Raw genomic sequence first — 12856 nt, forward strand, 5'->3', positions numbered from 1 at the left:
CATTACTTCAGTTAGAAGAGTGTCCAAATTTCAAGCTTTATCAGCAATACCTCCTTATGTTATTTTCTACAAAGACAAACCTTCCTTTATGCCTAAGGTAGCCACAGAATCAAACAATTCAATTGCCAGTCTTCTTTCTCACTTTTTCTAATAAAGGCAAATACATGTTGTACCTCCTTGATCTCCATAGACAACTACATTTCTACCTTCACAGAACAAAGAAGCACAGAAAGACAGACCAATTGTTTGTTTCCTTCTCAAAGAATTGTTTAGGTTGAGCGGTTTCCAAAATTGCCTTAGTTAAATGGATTACAGATTATATTTCTCTCATTTACTCCCAAAAGTGTATCGAATTGCCTCGACCTACAAAAGCCAGCTCTACCAGATCTATGGCTACTTCATCTGATTTTTCATCTAGAGCCTCAACTGATGAAATTTGTGCTGCAGCCACTTGGTCAGAGATCATACCTTTGTCTCACCCTACAAATTGGACAGTGTCTCCAGAAGCAGGGCATCTTTTAGCTTGACAGAGCTCCAGCATATCCTTCCTTGAGCACCACCCAAAAATTACGTTGCTGTTGATTCTGATCCATCAGTGAGGAAGAATTAAAAGGACAACATCAGATTTAGGAGTTCTATACTTATCATAACCTGGCATCTATGTTGTCCATTTTCATTCTTCCTCACTTTCCCTCCCAACCATCCCCGCCCTTGTCTCTTCGAGAAGTTACTTGGAGTAATTTGGAACCCAGTAAGTTCTAGGTTTGGGCCCCAAACCTCTTGCCTGTTTTGTTTTTATAGTTATTGGGCAATAGGGCAGCAAACATGATCTGAGGAGTAAGGGAAGGTATGTTGCATTATGGGAAGAGGGAGAAGCCGAATCAGATCCGATGTTGGATTTGAAGACCGATCAGTGAGGATGAATGAAAAATGGACAACACAGATGCTAAGTTATGATAAATAGATAACTCCTAATTTTTTAAGGAAAAGCCCAGCTTAGGTAGACTTTTATGTGAATACACTCAGTTATGTAATCTTTCTTCTACTAAATGACACGCAAGTCACTCCATGATGACTCCTCTTTTTGATGCATTTCCTGTCATAAAAAACTGCTCCAAGCAAAATCTGTTTACAGTCTAATGATAGGAAGGCTTTACCGTAAATTTTGTCACCTCATCTTTACTCTGTCTTCCATTTAGTAGTGAGGTTCTTCTAAGCCAGAGTCCTTATCATGATTGTTTAACAAGTACAAGGATTCAGACTCGAAAAGGAAGAATTTGTCAAAACTGAGATTATCGGTTACAGTAAAAAGATGCTTCCCTTAATGAGACACTGTCATTACCCACAGTCTACTAAATGACAGGACAATATTGTCCACTACATTTAGAACAGTTGCAGAAATAACACCACAGGTGAAGCACCCCAATGTATATTGAACCAAACCGGACAGCTTTGATCTACATAGACTCATCTGCATGCATGGTCGCCCTTTAACTGAGAGTGCTGTAAAGACACATGCAGCTTATCTCTAAGCAGGTTATCTGGACTACTTTTTTTATGAAGTTTTCCTAAACAAAAAAATCTCAACAAGAGTACCAGTTAGGCTAGCAGTTTGTATAAGAGACTAACAAGACTGACTGCATAACTGCTCACACAGCCCTGATAATATTAACCTATTTGCTTTGCGAATGCAAACTCTTCTTCTTACAACTCACCTTGTGCATAAACTTTGCATTAAGCAACAATTCAGTCAGCTGCACAATGCCTCCAGCTGGTACTCTTCTCATGTGGGAAGGAGAGCAGGCCCTCTAACTGCATTACACTGCTCATTTATCACACAGATCTTAAATCAGTGGTCATGGGTTTTAGCAGTGCCTTCCCTTGCATTAGGATTTACTCCCATTAAATGGCAGACATTTTCCACCTAGCGCCAACTGTAGAAAAACTTGAATGCCTAACCATACATTTCTTCCCTAAGAGCTTGAACTGTAGAATTATCTTGTCCATGAGTTTTAATTTAATTCATTTATATGGGGCCTGAACTGTGTTACAGAATAAACCGTACCTCTGTAACTGCCCTCTCTTTTCCTCACTCACCCATTTTAGTCTTGTAGCCCCCACTTAGAGTTCAGAGCCAGATAACAGGTGTGAGTGTAATCTGTGTGCTAGTACTACCTGAAACCTACTAAGTGAAAGAGTTCTACAATATTTACACCTTTACACTGGGGATGCACAAGCCAGTGCATTTCTTTGTGCTGGTCCCAAGCCCAGACTGATGGGGAGGGTTGTGTCAGGAAGGGCATCGGCGTAAAATTTTGCCAAATCATACATGCAGACAACAGTACAGAAATACATACCAGATCAGTTGAGGCCCGGGTTAATAACGACTGCCACTAGTACTGTAGGCCAACAGAGTGCTGGCGGAAATTGGGCTACTGTTGGCCGAAGGAAGAGAAGAGGGGGAAGGCATGCCTGAAAGCAGGTAAAGGCTAGGACTGTGATAGTGAGGGTTGGAACTTTGAATGTTGGCAGTATGACTGGTATAGGGAGAGAGCTAGCTGATATGATGGACCGAAGGAAGGTTGGTATATTGTGTGTGCAAGAGACCAGATGGAAGGGGAGCAAAGCTAGGTGTATTGGAGGTGGTTTCAAATTGTTTTATCATGGTGTGGATGGGAGGAGAAATGGTGTAGGCATTATCCTGAAGGAACAGTATGCTAAGAGTGTTTTGGAGGTGAAAAGAGTGTTGGATAGAGTGATGTTTATGAAACTGGAAATTGATGGTGTAATGATGAATGTTGTTAGTGCATATGCTCCACAAGTTGGGTGTGCGATGGATGAGAAAGAAAAATTTTGGAGCGAGTTGGATGAAGTGGTGATGACTGTACCCAAGGGTGAGAGACTGGTGATTGGAGCAGATTTCAATGGGCATGTTGGTTAAGGGAACAGAGGGGATGAGGAAGTGATGGGTAGGTATGGTGTTAAGCAAAGGAATGCAGAAGGTCAGATGGTAGTGGATTTTGCGAAAAGGATGGACATGGCTGTGATGAGTACGTATTTTAACAAGAGGGAGGAGCATAGGGTGACATACAAGAGTGGAGGAAGATGCACACAGGTGGATTATATCTTATGTAGAAGGGCCAGTCTGAAGGAGATTGGAGACTGTAAAGTGGTGGCAGGGGAAAGTGTAGGCAGCATAGGATGGTGGTTTGTAGGATGACATTGGTGATCAAGAAGAGGAGGATGAATGTGAGGGCAGCACCAAGGATCAAATGGTGGAAATTGAAAAAGGGTAATTTGAGGTTATGTTCAGGGAAGAGTTAAGACAGGCACTGGGTGGCAGTGAAGAGTTACCGAATAGCTGGGTAACTACAGCAGAGCTAGTAAGAGAGATGGCTAGAAAGGTGCTTGGTGTGACATCTGGAAAGAGGAAGGAGGACAAGGAGACCTAGTGGTGGAATTAAGAAGTACAGGAGAGTATACAGAGAAAGAGGTTGGCGAAGAAGAAGTGGAATTGTCAAAGAGATGAAGGAAGTAGACAAGAGTATAAGGAGATGAGGTGCATGGCAAAGAGAGAGGTGGTGAAGGCTAAGGATAAGGTGTATGAAAAGTTGTATAAAAGGTTGGACACTAAGGAGGGAGAAAAGCACCTGTACCGATTGGCTAGACAGAGGGACCGAGCTAGTAAAGATGTGCAGCAGGTAAGGGTGATAAAGGATAATGAGGAAAATGTACTCACAAGCGAGGAGAGTGTGTTGAGCAGATGGAAAGAGTACTTTGAGGGTTTGATGAATGAAGAGAATGAGAGGGAGAGAAGGTTGGATGATGTGTGGATAGTGAATCATGAAATGCAGTGAATTAGCAAGGAGGAAGTAAGGATAGCTATGAAGAGGATGAAGAACGGAAAGGCTGTTGGTCCAGATGACATACCTGTGGAAGCATGGAGTTGTTTAGGTGAAATGGCAGTGGAGTTTTTAACTAGATTGTTTAATGAAATCTTGGAAAGTGAGAGGATGCCTGAGGAATGGAGAAAAAGTGTTTTGGTACCGATTTTCTAAGAATAAGGGTGATGTGCAGAGCTGTACTAACTACAGAGGCATTAAACTGATCAGTCACAGCATGAAGTTATGGGAAAGAGTAGTGGAAGCTAGGTTAAGAAGGGAGGTAATGATTAGTGATCAGCAGTATGGTTTCATGCCAGGAAAGAGCACTACAGATGCGATGTTTGCTCTGAGAGTGTTGATGGAGAAGTACAGAGAAGGTCAGAAGGAGCTGCATTGTGTCTTTGTGGATTTAGAGAAAGCATATGACAGGGTGCCTAGAGAGGAGTTGTGGTATTGTATGAGGAAGTTGGGAGTGTCAGAGAAGTATGCAAGAGTGGTACAGGATATGTATGAGTGTAGTGTGACAGCGGTGAGGTCTGCGGTGGGAGTGACGGATGCATTTAAGGTGGAGGTGGGATTACATCAAGGATCAGCTCTGAGCCCTTTCTTATTTGCAATGGTGATGGACAGGTTGACAGATGAGATCAGACAGGAGTCCCCATAGACTATGATGTTTGCAGATGACATTGTGATCTGTAGTGAGAGTAGCGAACAGGTGGAGGAGACCCTGGAGAGATGGAGATATGCTCTAGAGAGAAGAGGAATGAAGGTCAGCAGGACTAAGACAGAATATATGTGTGTGAATGAGAGGGAGGATAGAGGAATGGTGAGGATGCAGGGAGTAGAGGTGGCAAAGGTGGATGAGTTTAAATACTTGGGGTCAACAGTTCAGAGTAATGGTGAGTGTGGAAAAGAGGTGAAGAAGAGAGTACAGGCAGGATGGAGTGGGTGGAGAAGAGTGTCAGGAGTGATTTGTGACAGACGAGTACCAGTAAGAGTGAAAGGGAATGTCTACAAGAGGGTAGTGAGACCAGTTATGTTATATGGGTTGGAGACAGTGGCATTGACAAAAAGGCAGGAGTCAGAGCTTGACGTGGCAGAGTTGACGATGTTAAGATTTGCACTGGGTGTGACGAGGATGGACAGGATTAGGAATAAGTATATTAGAGGGTCAGCCCAGGTTGGAAGGTTTGGAGACAAAGCCAGAGAGGCAAGATTACGCTGATTTGGACATGTGCTGAGGAGGGATGCAGAGTATATTGGGAAAAAGATGCTAAGGATGAAGCTGCCAGGTAACAGGAAAAGAGGGAGGCCTGAGATAAAGTTTATGGATGTGGTGAGAGAGGACATGCAGGTGGTTGGTGTGACAGAGCAAGATGCAGAGGACAGGAAGAAATGGAAACAGTTGATCTGCTGTGGTGACCTCTAATGGGAGCAGCCGAAAGAAGAAGAAGAACACCCTCACTCCCCATTGGCCCCTGTTTTCAATTATAAAGGAATTCCCAATATTATTCTAGCATGTCCAAAGGTCAGTTGTCAATCTCCTCTCCGGTCCAGCTGGTGAATCTGGGAATCTTGAGGCAATGTTACAACTGCCTCATGTACACAGACAACCCTCTCCTCCTCCCAACAAATTCCAACACATGCGAGAGATGCAACCATATAGCCAAACTGGAGGCTAAGCTCTCTCAACTCAGTACTGGCATAACCAGTCAGGAGGAGAAGGAAACCACACTCACTACAATTCCAGTCTCACATAGACCTACCACGACAGCAAACCAAACACATAATCACACAAAAACATACTCGGAGGCTCTAAATAAAGATCTGCCTAAGCAGCAGAGACCTCCAAAGCAGACACCCAAGCAACCGCTACCCCAAAACAAAACACGTGCAACACATATCTCACAAAGCCAGTGTGCTAAACAGTCACAGCCCTTAAGGCTAAACAACACACCTGATACACTTGTAATAGGTGACTCTATCGTCAGGCACACTGACGTCCCGCTCACCAGGCTGAACAAGGAGAAGGTCACGGTGAACAGCCTGTCGGGCGCTAGGATCCGCCACATAACACAAGCACTCAGGTCACTCCAAGGCAAGTACAAATATGACTCAGTCATTGTCCATGCTGGTATGAATGACCTGAGACGTACCTCCCTGGACTACATGAAAAGAGACATAGAGGAGCTCTCTGAGCATGTAGCCCAGGCTGTTATGACCCTGACCTTGAGTAGCATCTTACCCTCACCAAGAATGATGCCACAATATGAAGACAAGATGATCAATTTCAACAACTGGCTTAAGTACTGGTGTCATTCAAAGGGGATCCAATGCCTGTCAGCCTGGGATGATATGCTCGACAAGCCATGATGCTTCGCTAGGGACGGCTTGCACCTGTCACCCCTGGGCTTTCGGATATTGGCAAAGGCTCTTGCTACCCCCATAGTGCCTTTTTTAGGCAAGGCTCAAAAGACAAACCCACCTCCATAGGTATCACAAGGGATTAGAAACTAAGAGTAATGCTACTCAACGCCAGAAGTCTAAACCTCAAGATGCACGCACTCTAAACTCTCCTTAGCATGGAGAACATCGATATCTGCGCAGTAACAGAAACCTGGTTCAGGGCTCCCGAGAGCACCCCAGCACTACCAGGTTATACCTCATACCATGCTTTTTGGCCCCAAAACTTGGACCGAACCACAAAAGGAGGGGGAGTATCAATATTCATCAAAGATACCCACACCTCCAGGTTGGTGGCAAAGCACGAAGCATCAGAGACTATCCATGTGCAACTAACAGTGGGTAAAACTGCCTTCCAGTTTATAGCCTGCTACAGACGACCCTCCCAAACCCAGGAACCCCACTCGGCCTTCCTGAGAACACTGGAAAATATGAAGGTCTCTCCAAACACCATTATATTGGGTGACTTCAACTACCCAAACATAGACTTGGAGCATTACTCTAGCTCCAACACCCTAGCCCAAAGGTTCCTAGAATTCATAAACTCAAATGCTATGGAACAACTTGTTACCACTCCCACAAGAGGTGAAAACATACTGGACCTGATCATCACCAACATGGGGACTCTATGCTCCAGACCAGAAGTGTATCCCTCACTGGTAAGATCAGACCATAAACTGATCTCACTGGATATTCACATCCCGATCCCACCCCCTGCCCAGAAAACCACAGTGAAAAACTTCTCTAAAGCAAATTTCACACTCCTAAAAACCGAGGTGGAATCCTTCAAAGCCCCCGGGCCTGTGGAAAATACGGCCCAGACCGCAGAATCCTTTATAAATGCATTCTATGAACACCTTCAGGAATGCATGGATCATGCAATCCTAAATAAAACCAAGACCCAATCCTCCAAAGGCAGATGTCCTGTCTGGTGGACCCCAGCCATAAACAAACTATACAATAGAAGGAGGAAGCTACTACATGATAGAGCAAAATCCCAAAAAGGGAAGGCATCTCTGATCAGTATTAGCAAAAAACTACGGGCACTTATAAAATCGTCTAAGGCCAGCTTCGAGAGAAAAATTGCACAGGACACTAAGGATAATCACAAGGCTTTCTTTAGTTATGTTAGGAACCTGGGTGGGAATTCCCAGATATGCTCAGAATTAGTCCAAAATGACAAAAAATACACCGAACCCACAGACGTTGCCAACATCCTAGCTGACAGGTTCAGCGCAAACTTCTCCACCCCCTCCCCACCAAATGGGCAAATATCTATCCCAGCAGAGTGCTGCCCCCCTGACATCTCAGATGCTCAGGTAAGAGCCGCCCTCTCCAAAGCAAAAAACACAGCATCAGTGGGACCAGACGGTGTCCCGGGCTGCGTCCTACATGAATTCCGAGAAGAGCTAAACCCAAACATAAAACTACTGTTCAATCTCAGCCTTACTACAGGATATGTACCCAAAGAGTGGCGTACAGCAACAGTGGTCCCTCTCCACAAAGGTGGTGCCTCAACGGACCCTGGAAAGTATTGCCCCATAAGCCTGACTAGCTTGGTCTGCAAAGCTATGGAAAGGATCATCATGGACCTCATAAATAAAGATATTGGGGACCTACAGACACTGGATCCTACCCAGTTCAGCTTTGTTAAGGGCAGATCCTGCCTCTTAAACCTGGTTGACTTCTTTGAAACAGTCACCAAGGCCATTGACGAAGGGAAGGTGGTCCACACAGCCTACCTGGACCTCGCAAAAGCCTTCGATACAATACCCCACTCGGGCATTATAGATAAGCTCACCAGCTTAAATATAACCCCCTATGTCACTAGATGGGTTGCAAACTGGCTCAAGGACAGAACCCACATGGTTAGAATAGCTGGAGCCATGTCAGACTCCAAACCAGTTACAAGTGGTGTCCCACAAGGCTCAGTCCTGAGACCTCTCTTTTTCGGTATATATTTCTCGGAGGTACAGGCCAACACAGAAGGACTGTGGCTGACTAAGTTCGCAGATGACTGCAAACTGGGTGCCATAATCGACTCTCCAGCTGACACAAGCATCCTCCAAAAGGGCCTCATAGAAACAGACAACTGGTGCCAGAGCCATGGCCTCAAGCTAAACGCCAAAAAGTGTATAGTCATCCCCTTTGGCAAAAACAAAGTGCCCACAAATTACCACATAGGTGGTAATCCATTAAGTACAGAAGAAGTAATTAGGGACCTGGGGACCCAAGTTGATAGCAATCTCTAACTGAATCAAATTCACTGGCCTGTCCAACAATGTAAAACAAATGCAGCCCCTCACGAGCTGTAACAGTCCCAGTTAAAAGAATGATGCACTGGCACACTTTAGCGTTAGATGATAAGAATCCTTCTTTAATACGAATTGTTAAAACAGAATAGCTTCACAAACTGGTTGAGCGCTTTCATCTACTCCTGTAGATTTCCTCAGAACCCTGGTTCTGAGGAAATCTACAGGAGTAGATGAAAGTGCTCAACCAGTTTGTGAAGCTATTCTGTTTTAACAGTTCGTATTAAAGAAGGATTCTTATCATCTAACGCTAAAGTGTGCCAGTGCATCATTCTTTTAACTGGGACTGTTACAGCTCGTGATAGCAATCTCTCATTTGACAACCACGTGGCCAAAGTGGTTAGAAAAACATTTTATATAGCCCACCTAATCATGAAGGGATTCGAATCTAGATTAGGGGAGGTCATCGTGCCTCTTTACTCATCCCTCATCAGGCCCATAATCGAGTACAATGCCCCTTTTGGGATGTACCTTACCAAACACCTGCAGCAACTGGAAAGACCCCAAAAGTACCTCACCAAGAGGATCAAAGGGCTCAAACAGATGCCATATGCTGCCCGGTTAAAGAAACTCCAGCTCTACTCAGTGGCATACTGCCTGCTCAGAGGCGACCTGTGCCTGATGTATAAAGCCATGTCCAACCCGGAATTAAGGGACATGCTGCACCTCAAAAAATCCAAATCCCATCGAGCTACACGCTCGAGAGACTTGAACCTCAGCACTGAAATAAATAGGACATGCTGGAGGGACAGATTCATAACCCAGAGGCTCCCTTCACTCTGGAATAAAATCCCAGTCCAGGTTAGGCAGAGTCCCTCATTGACTCTCATCAAGAGGAATCTTGATGAGTGGATGGGAGATCATAGGTTTACCCCGGGTATCACTTCTGTGTCACTGTTAGACAGAGGCACAGTATACTAATCTCGAAAAAGGGCATGGCAAAATTAATTTAAAATGGGTGGCGAAAGCCAAACATACTCTGGCTAGGCTTATAAATGCCGTAGGGCAGATAGCCTAGTATAAACCTATGAACCTATAAGACACTGGAAATATTTTACTTTGCAAAAACTGTATCTGCACTGACCTTTTTTTTAAATAATATTGTTCACATTGCTGCATAGTAGGATTTACCGAAATCAGTAATTTGTGCATTTATCTTAAACACAGAAGCATTATTCATTTTTTTGGCTCACTGTAAACTTACTTTAATAGTTGAATATGATATTACTCTTCCATACTTACTGTGTTAGCTTCTGTTTTAGTGTCCAGTTAAATACTGTGCAGCCATTTTCCTAGCTGGAGTTTTTCTTCCTGGCTGTCCAGTGCAAATAGTTATAACACAGCTACGTAAATCATTTCAACAAAGATGCTAAAGATGGCTGTTTTTTCCTGATCACCTAGCTAGCTTTACTCAGATTACTTTTCTCCAAGTCTTACAGCCAGTTTGCTTGCCAATATTTTTGTACTTTATCGCTCCTTATACTACACTAATTTCCTAAACACTTACGTTTCCTTATTCTCTCACACTCCCCCATTAACTATATTTCTTCCGTTTCCTGCTCATTTCCATAACCTCTCCTTTCATATGTCTCTTTTATCATTTTAATCTAGATTCTAACTGTCTGTCTGTAAATTATTACTAAACTCAAAAACACCCCAGTTTGATCTTTTTCCTGCAGCAATCATGCTATAAATACTTGTTATTGTATGTTATTTCTCTATTAAATAATTAGCCAATTTATGTTAATTTCTCTTTTTTTGTGTTGAAGTGCTATGTTCACATAAGAAATATTTAAAAATCATGTCAATAAGCTCATGTATAGATGTTTTTATCCTGTAATTAGAAATGTACATCATGCATAACTTAAATGTGTAGCTTTTCTCCCAGGGCCTCCACTGAAAATGGATTTTACCCAAACGGACTTTTCCCGGTCAACAAAGGCAAATAAATAAATAACAAAGTACAAGGCAGAGAAATAAATATTTGTGCCTTACAAAAGTACTCACATACTTTCTCCTGTAATCTGGAAATAATCCAAACAAAACTGAAATATTGTTACCTGTTGTATGTCTACCACAAAATATTTTGTTGAACATTAAGAACTTGCTGTCCAAGCTTTGCCACAATTTTATGAATAAATGCACATAAATCACATTGTAACAGATCTACATCAAGCATACTGTATATTAACACATGTAATCTTTTCCGAGAGCAATGAAGGTAGTCCTCCCACACAAACAAGTAATGATTTGCCGGAGTAAATCCAATGTACTAAAAATCGATTTATTAGCAAGTAACACGACAGCATGAACAACAGTTACAATAGACTTAGCGCTTTCGTCTCCCTTCGGAGACTTCTTCAGAGACAATTAAAGTTAGACAAATACATCTCTTAAATACTAAACCAATAGTGGGCTGGCATAAAACAATAATTGATTAATTGATTAATTAACCATTCTAAAAACCATTCTAAAAAAGGTGTATACACCAATTTTATAAGATAACAACAGAGTAGTCATAGTGGTATACCAAAATATTGTTGTTTAAAAACATATAAATAGTAATAGATAGTAATATATTGTTTTGAAAAATATGTATAATATTTTATTTGCATACTTGTATGTTTTTGTATTCCAACAATTAAATACTGGTGACATATGTAAGAAAATAAATATAAGTCATAAAATATAGATTATATAATAATTCATTAATAAAAATATGATAATATGAATTCACTTTATACATTATACATATATTGTTACGTGTATTTATTTACTAGAAAAACTTAGATATCACTATTTTATATTTTAATAGTTTTCTTGGGGTCAGCAGCAAAAATTTTTAAAACTGGAGCAATAGAAATATGGTCATTAAGACCTTTCCCTCCACATGCGTCCAACCGCAGTTGCCACATCATTTCCTTATATTCAAGTTTTGTTTCCCAATCTCCTCCTCTATCCGGGTGTTTAACTTCTTCTAACACCCAGAATTTAAAATTTGCTTCTTTGCAGTTCAACACATGTCTATATAAAGCATTATTTTCATTTTGTTTATTAATGTCTCTAATATGTTCGTATATTCTTGACCTCAAGTGTCGCTCCGTTTTTCCAATATATTATTTCCAACATACTTTACAAAAAGCCAAATAAACAACTCCCTGGGTATAACAACTACTATAACCCTTAGCTTCCAAGGTAATCCCTAAACTGGGCAACACTATTTCCTTTTGTTCTGCAACAAAAGGGCACTGGGCACATCTTCCACATTTGAATGTTCCACGTTTTCTACTTGTACCTTGACTATTATATGTTTTCTGTTGTTCAAGGATATTCTTAACATTTCTGTTCCTCCTATAACTGTATTTTATGTTCTCCTGAAAGATGTTTGTTGTACCATACATTTCCCTAAACATCCCCCATGTTTCATCTATATATTTCCTTAACCACCCCATACCTTTATGAAAAGTCAACGTAAGATAAGGTGAACCATCCACTTTATTCATGTTCTTATTCATATTTTTAATATTTTTAATGTTCTCTGACTTGTTTAAATAACAATTATTTGTTTTAAAAATAATATTAGATTCACCTAATATATTAGAAGGGCCTCTACTATTCATAGTCAAAAGGGGAACATAAATATTTTCCCCTCTTCCTTTTAGTACATATTCCTTGACATTCCCAATTGTTTCTACTGGGTATCCTCTTTCCTGAAACATTTTTTCTACATGACCGATTTCTTTGATAAAATCACTATCATCCGAAATCATCCTGGCCATTCTAATCATTTGCCCCTTGACAATATTCCTTTTCAAAAAATATGGGTGATCACTATCGTAATGGAGGTATGCATTAGAAAAATGCTCTTTTCTATAAATATTGGATTTATAATACTTGTTGTAATCCTTGTCCAATTTAACGTCTAAAAAATGGATACTATCTTTTTCTATCTGGTATGTGAATTCCAGAAATGTAGTAGTTTGATTTATAAAGTCCATAAATACTTCTATCTTGTCTATAGGTCCATCCCATACAACAAATATATCGTCCAAAAATCTAAAATATTTCTTGATGTAGTTGTTGTATGGGGAAGTAAATACAAAATTCAGTTCCCAGTATAACATGATGATATTAGCATATATCGGGGCGCACGCCGACCCCATTGCAACACCTTCTCTCTGATGATAATATTCACCT

This window comes from Protopterus annectens, chromosome 6.part0 (genome assembly GCF_019279795.1).
Source record: "Protopterus annectens isolate FY-2018-M chromosome 6.part0, PAN1.0, whole genome shotgun sequence".
NCBI classification, from domain to species: Eukaryota; Metazoa; Chordata; order Ceratodontiformes; family Protopteridae; genus Protopterus; species Protopterus annectens.